Raw genomic sequence first — 11,304 nt, 5'->3', positions numbered from 1 at the left:
ATGAACAGAAGAGCCTGGCAGAAAATAAATGTTTAAAAGAATAGTGAAAAGAAAAAAAAAGGCAAGAAAGGTGCACTAGAAAATATCCACTTAAAAGAAAGTGTGGAGGAATAGAATAAACAAGATATAAAACATATATAAAACAAATAACAACATGGCACATTTAAATCCTGTCTCTTCAGTAATTACATTAAATGCAGATGGACTGAACACTGTACAAGGCTGAGTTTGGCAGGACGGATTAGAAGAGCATGACCTTCAAAGATGTAAAAAGAAACATATAACAATTCAATGAGCTCATTAAAACGAGCTCAACACCATTAGTCATTAGAGAAATGCAAATCAAAACCAAAATGATCCATCACTTTGGACACACAAGGATGGCCATAATCAAAAAGGTGGATGACTGCCAGTGCTGATGAGAATATGGAGAAACCGGAACCCCCATATACTGCTGCCAAAATGGTGCCGCTACTATAGAAAACAGTTTGGCAGTTTCTCAAAAATCAGACATAGAGTTAACATATTACCCTGCAGTTTTCTACTCAGGGAAACGAACCAAGAGAATTGAAAACATACGTTTCAAAATAGAAGCTTGTACACAAATGTTGATAGATTCATTATTCACATTAGCCAGAAGGTAGAAACAAACCAAATGTCCATCCATTGAGGAAACAAAATGTAGTCTATCCATTCAATAGTTATTATTTAGCCATAAAAAGGAATAAAGTGCTGATCGCTGTCACAGCATAGATAAATCTGGAAAATATTACGCTGAGTGAAAGAAGCCCATTACAAAATGCCCCAGATTGCATGTGAAATGTCCAGAAGGGAAAAATTAATAGAGAGAGAAAATAGATCAGTGGTTGCCAAGAGCTGGGAACAGAGAGTGTATGTATTATTGAATGTGGAGTGATTTTTTGGAGGGACAAAAACATTCCGGAATTAAATAATGGTAATTGTTGAGCAACTTTATAAATATACCAAAAGCACTGAACTGTACAGTTTAAAGAGGTGAATACTACTGATGTGTGAATAAAATCTCAGTGTTTAAAAAAGCTATGGGATAATACATGTACACCCCTGAATATCCTTTGGCATATACGTGGTATTCAGTGAATATTTATTTTCTTTTCTTCTTCCTGTTCATCTCCCAGTGTGGTTTTTTAAAGAAGTCAGCCTGGTCTGCTTACCACTGAGAACCTCTGCCTGGTGGCGTCAGCTTATTGGACTGAAAGTCAAGTTTATAGTCTCGATTTCCTGAAAGCCTGATTCTCCTTGGCCTCAGGCTCACTTTCATGATTTACAGGCAAATCTCAGATCATCAGAGCTGGAAATCACTCAAAAATTCTGCGAACATTCTCCACCCTTCAGTTAGCAAATATGAGGCTTATTGGCACCCAGAGAAAGTGAACGTTGGTCCCAAAGGAAAGAAAAAATGTACTGAAAACAAAGAGAAACCATTCTCCAGTTTATCAGGCGACAGAGGAAGTCTGTGATTCCATGTGGTAAAGTATTTTCAGGGCCCAGCTGTTGTTCAGTCGCTCAGTCATGTCTGACCCCATAGACTACAGCACACCAGGCTTCCCTGTCCTTCACCACCTCCCAGAGTTTGCTCAAACTCGTATCAGTGAGTCAATGATGACATCCAACCATCTCATCCTCTGTCGTCCCCTTCTCCTCCTGCCTTCAATCTTTCCCAGCATCAGGGTCTTTTCTAATGAGTCAGCTCTTCACATCAGGTGGCGAAAGTGTTGGAGCTTCAGCTTCAGCATCAGTCCTTCCAATGAATATTCAGGGTTTATCTCCTTTAGGATGGACTGGTTGGATCTCCTTGCAGTCCAAGGGACTCTCAAGGGTCTTCTCCGACAGCACAGTTAGAAAGCATCAATTCTTTGGTGCTCAGGCTTCTTGATGGTCCAACTCTCACATTCATATGACTATCGGAAAAACCATAGCTTTGACTATACAGACCTTTGTTGGCAAAGTAATATCTTTGCTTTTTAATACGCTGTTAGCTGTGCTGTTAGTGGTCTCGGATCTCCAGGCCTTCACAGTAAGGGAAGGGTTGGAAATAAGGATCTCAGTGTTTGATGTTAGAAAGCGGAAAGGGAACTTCCTTGGTCAGCGGTGCTGACTTTTCTTTACTAGAGAAGCGTTTCTGTTTCCATTAGTGGGTGTGAGAATGGGGTAGGGCACACCCAACTGAAGGCGGAGATGGAGGCAGGGGATCAGCTCAGAGGAGGAACCCTGAAACATGGGGGCAGGTGGAGTCTAAGATGAAAACTGACCCAAGAATGGAGCCCGAGATTTTTTTCAGTCATCCCAAAGTGTTTCCTGATTTTTTTTTTTTTAAATCTACTTTGACCCAACAATTTTTTTTAATTGGAATGCAATTGTTTTACAATGTGTGTCCATTTATGCAGTACAATGCAGTGAATAAGCTATATGTATACATATATCCCCTCCTTCTTGAGCCTCCCTCCCACCCCCACCCCTATCCCACCCCTCAAGGTCATCACAGAGCACCAAGCTCAGCTCCCTGTTACACAGCAGCTTCCCACCAGCTATCACACGGTAGTGTATGTAGGTTAACGCTACTCTCTCAATTTGTCCCTCCGTCTTCTTCCCTCTCTGTGCCCAGACAGAGAGAATGGAGCCTGAGATTGGATGCTCAGGTGTTCGCTGTCTAGGGTGGTATTTCAGACTGAGAAGTGAAAAAAACGCACAAGGAGAAAGTTACACCTTGGGCATCGTAATCCTTGGAGGCAGTTACCCTTCTGTCTCTGTGGGGGATGGGAGGTACAGCACATTGTCCAGGGAAGGTAACCCCGGCATCCTGGTGAACATAGCCCTGCTGGGTGCTGGAATCTTCTGAAATTTCGGCGGCTCCATGGGCTGAGGGACCCAGGAGAAGGAGGAATGTGGGGTGGAAGGGAAAGGGTATATATGCAGGGACTCAAGAGTCTGGGACGTGTGGTTGAATGAGCTCATTCTGGAATGTCAGTTCATCCAGGACCTTCTGGATGAATCTGACCAGGGGAGCCGAGACTGCAGGGAGGTAAGAGGGTAGGACAGGGAGGGCCCAGAGTCAAGGGCAAGGTAATGTGTGGGAGATACAGTAAGGATGGGGGGCAGGGAGATGCTCACGGTTGGACTTGGGAGGTGCTGAGTGTCAGGGGCCACCACGAAGCAGACAGGGCCCGGTGCCAGGCATGAGGGAGGCTTAGTGCCAAGGATGGACTTGTGCTCAGGACTGGGAAGATACAGGTCAGTGATGGGAGGAGGATTTCTTTTTGGGGAGGGCCATGCCACGCGACATGTGGGATCTTCCCCAACCAGGGGCTGAGCCCATGCCCCTTGCATCGGAAGGGTAGTCTAAACCGCTGGACCACCAGGGAAGTCCCAGGCCAGGGATGGGAAGGAACGGAGGGGAGGCGTGGGTGCTGAAGTGTGTGTGTGTATGCTGAGTAGCTCAGTTTTGTCTGACCCTTTGTGATCCCACGGACTGTCACCCACCAGGCTCTCCTGTCCATGGGATTTCCCAGGCAAGAATACTGGAATGGATTGCCATTTCCTTTTCCAAGGGATCTTCCGGACCCAGGGGTCGAACCTGAGTCTGTTGTGTCTCCTGCATTGCAGTGGATTCTGAACTGCTGAGCCAACTGGGTGCTGGAGAGGAGAGCTGCATCCCAGCATGAAGGTTGGAGGTCCAGTTTCTAGGGGAGCTCAGTGACAAGGACAGAGGAGGCCAGCGCTGGCTCTAGACTGACCCTCTGTAGAGAACTCAGAACTCTTGAGAGCTGGCCACAGACTCCCTCCTGACTCCCCTCTGCCTACCCTGGGCTCCACTCTCCCCGTGTACTAGCTGCCTCCCTGCCCTCATTCATCAGGCTGTTTGTCAGGACTCAGGATGTGGGTCTGGGGTATGGCAGGGCAGGGACATACCGGTGTGGACACGATGCCCCAGGGCAGGGGCAGCCCGGGCTGCCTCGGACCCCTGACCTCTACTATCCCACACCAGGGCCGAGGCTGGTGGCTTCTGGGGGCTGGCCAGGCTGGAACAGCAGACGGGCCCCACCAGGCTCTAAGGCAGCAGCATCCTTCCATCCCCCGTGGTCCAGTGACACCCCCACCTGTGAAGGAGCTTGTTAAGAAGGCCTACAAGAGGAGAAAGCAGGCCATGTTCTAATGCCAGGTTTCCAAGGCCCTGAGATAGGAAATGTGCCCAAAGCCACTTAGCAGGGCCATGGCAAGGCCTGTACCAGGACCCAGGATCCTGGCTCCAGCTCACCATCTTTCCCACACATCTCATGCCTTCCAAGCAGTGAATCTCAAGCTTTCAGATCCTGCCAGGGGATCAATAGGCTCTGCCATTCATTAACCAGGTGACCTTGAAAAGTCAGTGAACTTCCTCAAATCTGTTTCCCTGTGTGCCATGTGGGCAAAGGTGATTGGAGTGTCACCAGCCTTATTGACTCAACAGGAGGTCACTTTCTCCAGCTCTTGTCCTTCACACACATTATGAAGGGTCTGAGTCTCCTGAAATAGTCCCCCAGTCACAATGCAGCCAAGTGGGGACTCTCATGAGGTGTCACCCACGTGCACACCTTCCACTGGTGCCAGGCTCTGCCTCTGCCCTGAGAAGCCTGGCAGCATTCTTCTGGGGACCTTGGTGCCTGTGCTCAGGCATCCTGTATTCCGTCATGTGCACTTGTCTCTGGGGGAGAGTGTTCATCCCTACCCGTACCCCCCACCACGTGTGTGAAGCTTGCCTAGGGGAGTGGTGTCCAGGCAACAAGGCTAACCCTCCATGCCTTGCAGAATTTTCCGGAAAATAACTCCTTTAGCTTTCAGTTAGTGCTCTCCAAGGGTCAAGAGGTTTCTCTGAATGACAAATGACAGGCTCTGCTAAATCAGCAGGGACAGGGATGCTCACCAGACCTTCCGTCTGCTCCTCAGCATCTCCTAGCTCCTCTTACATTTGGTGAGGGCGTGTGACTAGTTCTGGCCAGTCAATGTGATGTCACTTCCCACTGGAAGCTCAAGAGACTTACACTTTCTTGCCCTTATTTAGGAACTGGTGACATCCCAGATGGCAGGTTCATGAGTGTATATGTGGGATAGAGTCCTCCCCCAGGGTTGGACTTTGTATGATTAAGAAATAAACTTTTAGGTGTCAAGTCGCTGAGATTTCGGGCTTGCTTGTTACACAGCACAACCTAGCTTCTGCTGACGAATGCACCAAAATAAACTTTGCCTCTCCTAACCAAGATGTCCTTACCTGATCCAGCTCAACAGGACAGGTTTCTTCTTCCCTTCACCTGTGATCTCTTCAAGAGATGGCTCAGTTCCACAGCCGGAAGGCTCCTTGTAAGGATCCTCTGGGAACCCGTGACAGGTGCTCGCACTTGTCAGAGCCTCACTGAAAGCTGCCGTCACCATCACCACGTCACCAGCGCTCCTCTCTTCTGTCCCTGTTGCAAAGGTCTCTTCTCTCAACAACTGACTCCACCCTGGATTCCAACCTTCCAGCCTCTGAACGCTAAACAGCGTAGATCTGTGTATTTGGCAGGTTTCCCCGCATTCTCACGAGGTACAAATGTTGCTTTGTCATTGACCTCATTTCCAGACTCCTCTCATGATGGCCTGACACCTGCTATTTCTTTCCCGCATATACACTCCCATCTCCTTCTGCGGCAGTTTCATGCCCATCACAGCATTTGGCCAGCCTCACAGGATGCTTGCTGCCTGCCAGCTCTTATACCACAGGCTGTTGCTCCTTCAGACAGGATTCTGCCTGCTTCTGATGAAATCCCTTTAGGGCTTAGCCCAACCAGATTCACAAACTAAATCTGTAGTTTGCATCGCCAGGCACACCCAAAGGGCTGGAGGGAAAATTTCCATGTCCTTTTAGAAGTACTTCCTCCCCACCCTACCCCTAAGCCTTCCAGTGTACCTGGACTTCAGGTGTGGCAGGAAGGGGTCCATCTCCTCCCTTTCAAGGAAAATGCTCAGTTGCTTCAGTTGTGTCTGACTCTCTGAGACCCCATAGCCTGTAGCTTGCCAGGCTCCTGTGTCCATCGGAGCATCCCGGCTAGAATAGTGGAGTGGGTTGCCATTTCCTCCTCCAGAGGATCTTTCCCACTCTGGGATTGAACCTGGGTCTCCTGTGGCTCCTGCACTGACAGTCAGGTTCCTTACCTCTGAGCCACCTAGGAAACCCACCCTTTCAGGGGACATGCTTAGTCTTGGTAATGCTGGTGTTATTTCTCTGATGGAGCCTGTCTCCCTGGCTTCCATGAGGCTGGAAAAATAGTCTCCACCAAGTACCATTACTAAAGGTTCCAGCCACAATCCAGGCATGAGACCATCCATACTTCTCCAGTTCTGGGTCTGTATCTCTGTTTCGTGTCTCTCAGTCTGTTGATGCTCTAAGCTAGGAGCGCCTGCAGGCACGCCCCTGGGTTGTACTCCTCCTGGGAGCACCACTGAGACTTCCCCAGTTGAAGCCACTGTCGAGGATGGACCAGCCATTGTGACTCTTACTGTGCACGTTGGCCACAACCGTCAGGGAACTTTGAAGAGACAAGGTTTGCTACTCACGGTCCTGGAGGGAACACAGCACTGAGGTGGCCACACAGCGAGGCCCCAGAGAGCAAGCTCAGACCTGGGGTTCTGCCTCTACTGGGGTGAGGGTGAGGTGCCTGGGATTCCATGGGTTCACTCTTTTTGGGTGAACTTAAAACGCAAAAGAAGTACATAAAGCAGGGAAGGGAAAATTGGGGTCACTCAAGTGGTCAGTTAGCTAGGTTACCCGGAGCTTTCTGAAAGGGGAACTCCACGGGTGGAGTCGCCCGACCCTTTATCTGATTTTGTAGCCCGCAATGTGCTTGTCAGAGATGGATGTCTTTGAAGTGGATGCCTCGGCAATCAAAAGTTTGATGTCGGCCCCTCCCGTTACAACCCAAAGCTGGGAATTCCCTGGTGGTCCTGTGGTTGGGGCTCAATGCTTTTGATGCCTTCACCGCTGTGGCTTGGGTTCAGTCTCTGGTTGGGGAACCAAGATCTCACAAGCCAAGTGGCATGGCGAAACAAGCAAGCAATCAAAAGCAATCATAAGCTAACTTACGTGACAATTCCCAACACTTTGTTTAGAGGCCTTGGATGTCCTGAATACTCAGGCATCTTCCTGAGCAAAGTCCTAAATACTTTTCTCCACACTCCACCTTGCTAGATATGCCAGATGAGGTGATTGTCTCAGACTTAGTCAGTCTGGATTTTTCCAGGTCATCGGTATAACGGTGACATAGCATAGGGGTTAGAAAGTGAGCTGGGGGGTTGGGCTGTGCGGGTTCAAATCTGAGCTCTGTTCATTTCTGTTTGTATGTTTTTATTTTTTGCTTGTTGTCTAAGCTATGGAGCACTTCGCCAGTTTGCGTGTCATCCTTGCGCAGGGGCCATGCTCATCTTCTCTGTATCGTTTCGATTTTAGTACGTGTGTTGCTGAAGCCAGGACCAAGCTCTGCTGGTTTTCAGCCAGGTCACCTTGGGGGGAGATTCCTTAACCTTGCTTTAGTCATGTGTGGAACAGAGAGGCTAATGACACAAATCTCTCAGGGCTCTTGGGAGGATTACATGTCATAATATATGCTAAGTGCTTAGCGCCTGCCACAGAGGAAATGTTCAAAGTTCCCTCCGCATGCCCCTGCAGGCCCTTCGATTTCACTCTCACTCTTTCTTCAGCTTAACAGGCTGCCTCATGTTAATCTTCCCTAAGAGCTGTCTTTATCTTGTCACTCCTTTCCTGCCCACCTACTCTAGCTCTGAGCCTTCATAAGACATCAGTGCATAAAGCACACTTCGAGGCTCTCCTCTGGGTCCTCAGAAACCTCCACAATCTGTCCCCAACCCACTCTTCCAGCTTTATTCCCTTTCGTTCCCTTCGAGGACCTTTCAACCAGTCTAGCCGACCTCCCTATTCCCATTAAGGCTCCCCACTCAGCGCAAGACTACATGCTGACCTCTTCCCCACTTCAAGTCTTACTCACCCTTGAAGGCTCAAGTGGAAGACTCTCCTCCTCCAGGAAGTCTTCCCTGACTAGACAAAAGTTTGGTGACATTCACATGCTAATTAGTCACCCACAGAATTATCTCTCTATAGTTTTGTTTTTGCCTGCTTTGGCATATGATCTTCCCCACAAGATGAGAACTCTTTGCAGGTAGGCACTGTGTTTCCATAGTTTGTGTTTGGCATTTACCAGCATGAAAGGAAAATCAAAAGGGAGTCAGTACTGCCAAGTGAGGGCTTCCCAGGTGGCTCAGTGGTAAAGAATCCCTGCCATCGCAGGAGATGTGGGTTTGATCCCTGGCCTGAGAATATTCCCTGGAGAAGGAAATGGCAACCCACAGCAGTATTCTTGCCTGGAAAAACCCATGGACCAAGGAACCCAGTGGGCTACAGTTTCTGGTGTCGCAAAGAGCAGGATACGACTTAGCAACTAAACAACAACAATATTACTAAGTGAGCTCCCCAAAGTGGAGGCGGGCAGGAGGCCTTTAACAAAGTGTGACCTTCTGAAAGGGAGGCTGGAGGGATAAACTGAGAGATCTGGGTTGACAAATACACACCATCTATAAAACAGATAACTAATAAAGACCTACTGTATAGCACACCCACTCCAGTGTTCTTGCCTGGAAAATCCCACGGATGGGGGAGCCTGGTAGGCTGCAGTCCATGGGGTCTCGAAGAGTCGGACACGACTGAGCGACTTCACTTTCAGTTTTCACTTTCATGCACTGGAGAAGGAGATGGCAGCCCACTCCAGTGTTCTTGCCTGGAGAATCCCAGGGATGGGGGAGCCCGGTGGGCTGCCGTCTACGGGGTCTCATAGAGTCAGACACGACTGAAGCGACTTAGCAGCAGCAGCAGCAGTATAGCACAGGGAACACTACTCAGTACTCTATAATGACCCATATGGGAAAACAATCTAAAAAAGAGTGGATATGTGTAGAACTGGTTCACTTTGCCATACACCGGAAACTAATGCAAGATTGTAAATAAGTATACGCCAATAAAAAAAAAATAATGTGACATGCACATTTCAGCTTGGATGGAGTCTGACCTTTTGACCTGATGAAGTCATCCAGAACACCTGTCAGAGATTCAAGACGCTTTTTGGACTCCTTATGCTGAAACAACCTGTGATTCCTTAAGAAAAAGTATTTGCTGAGTTACTTGAGAGTCTATAATGATTCCACCAGGAAACTTTTAACAACCTCATGGCAACTTTTATGTCTCCTGAACTGCAATTCTTAGGACTCCAAATAAACTCTCTCCTTCTCTCTCTTTTTTTTTTTTTTAATTTTTACATATTTTGGTTGTGCTGTGAGGCATGTGGGATCTTACTTTCTCAACCAGGTTCAAATCCATGTCCCCTGCAAAGTCCCCTGGTCAGAGTCTTCACCCCTGAACTGCCAGGGAAGTCCCATAAACTCTTTTCTCTTTTGCAGCCTTCTGCATTACTTTTTTGGTCGATGGTAAGGGTGGGAAGGTCCCCTGGAGGAGGGCATGGTGACACACTGCAGTATTCTTGCTTGGAGAATCCCCATGGAAAGAGGATCCTGGCAGGCTACCGTCCATGGGGTTGCAAAGAGTCAGACGTGACTGAGCGAGTGAGCACCGCACAGCACAAGGGCTTCCCACGCGGCCCTGGTGGTGAACCTGCCACCAATGCAGGAGACAGAAGACGTGCGAGCTTGATCCCCGGGTGGGGAAGACCCCCTGGAGGAGGGCATGGCAACTCACTCCAAGATTCTTGCCTGGAAGCAGCCTGGTGGGCTACAGTCCATGGGGTCGCAAAGAGTCAGATCTGATTGAAGTGACTTAGTACACACACACACACAAGTTACTCATTAAAGGCGGGCTGGCTAAACAGTCATAGGTCTTAGAAGAATTCTAAGAACTGGGGACACGAAGCAGAGAAAACAGTGGACCCCTTGAATGCCACTGGGCCCCCCAGGGGATGCAGTGGACGAAGAAGCCATTCAGTTCTTCACCACTCCTGGGAGACATTGACCGGGACTCTCACTACAGCCAGGAGCCTCCTCCACTCCCCACAGAGCTTGTTAAAGCGGTCATTTAGCACACAGTTCAGTAGTCAAGGGTCTGGGGTCCAGATCCAAACGCAGGGTTCCAGTGCCAGTTCCAGCCTTGTGACCTTTGAAAGTGTGTCAATTTCTCAGCGCCTCTGTTTCACTACCTAGCTTTAAAATGGGGATGAAAACCATCCCTACCTCATTCAGGTGTGAATATAGATGAGTTAATGCATGTAAAGTGGTTACAATGCTGCTCCAATGAGCACTCAGTGAATAGGAACTTTTCCTGCTAGATCCTACACTGAGCATTTTGGCCTACAGATATGGACAGTGTCATATGGAAAGAAAGGCTTCCCTCGTAACTCAGTGGGTAAAGAATCTGTCTGCCATGCAGGAGACCCAGGTTCGATTTCTGGGTCAGGAAGATCCCCTGGAGAAGGAAATGACAACCCACTCCAGTATCCTTGCCAGGAGAATCCCAGGGAGGATGCCTGGCGGGCTACAGTCCATGGGTACCAAGAGTCAGACGACTTAGCAACTAAACCACCACGAGGTGGAAAGAAAGGCCAAGCTCAGGCCCCATCTTCAGCACTTCCAGCTCAGTATTTAGGAACATATTCTCCCTGCCTGAGCTTCTGTTTGATCATCTTTCAAATAAAATAATCATTCTCATGATATACGGTTGAAGTAGTTAGGAAATATTGCTTATTAAAGGTAGAGAGCAACACCTGGCATAAATGGGGCTCATGGGTGTGTTTCCTTTCTATTTCATTTAAGTGTCCCCCTTCTGTATGACAGATTGACTGGGCAGAGAAAATGGCAATTGGAAGGAAGAAATAAAGAGGGAACACGCAGGATACAGAAGGTCCCAGAAATTCAGCCTGGTGTCTTGAGAGGTTGGTGGGAGCGTGCTGCCATCTGCTGGATGGAGCGGGGATGGCATCCCAGTGCTCTCTAATGCCACCTTGCGTTAAAAGAGGTTTGTGACAACACAGACGGTGCCTGCCTCTGGACTCTCCTATTTCATTGGTATATTTGACTATGCCAGTGTCTCACCGTCTTGATTGCTGTAGCGTTACACTAAATCTTGAAATCAGGTACTGAAAGTATCTACCTTTCATAATTATTTTGACTGTTATAGACGCTTTGCCTTTTCAAATAAATCACATCAGTTCAGTTCAGTCGCTCAGTCGTGTCTGACTCTTT

At 48.4% G+C, this 11,304-nt stretch overlaps 1 non-coding gene across 1 annotated transcript; it reads right to left on the bottom strand.

Annotated features, from left to right (window-relative positions):
• Nucleotides 1-7,412: 7,412 nt before the first annotated feature.
• On the bottom strand, nt 7,413-7,519 carry LOC120867519. Its single transcript, XR_005721941.1, has one exon. It is a non-coding gene; the product is annotated as a U6 spliceosomal RNA (small nuclear RNA).
• Nucleotides 7,520-11,304: the final 3,785 nt, after the last annotated feature.

Source organism: Oryx dammah, unplaced genomic scaffold, assembly GCF_014754425.2.
Source record: "Oryx dammah isolate SB20612 unplaced genomic scaffold, SCBI_Odam_1.1 HiC_scaffold_8, whole genome shotgun sequence".
Lineage (NCBI taxonomy): Eukaryota > Metazoa > Chordata > Mammalia > Artiodactyla > Bovidae > Oryx > Oryx dammah.
This window is presented reverse-complemented; position numbering and strand designations above follow the sequence as displayed.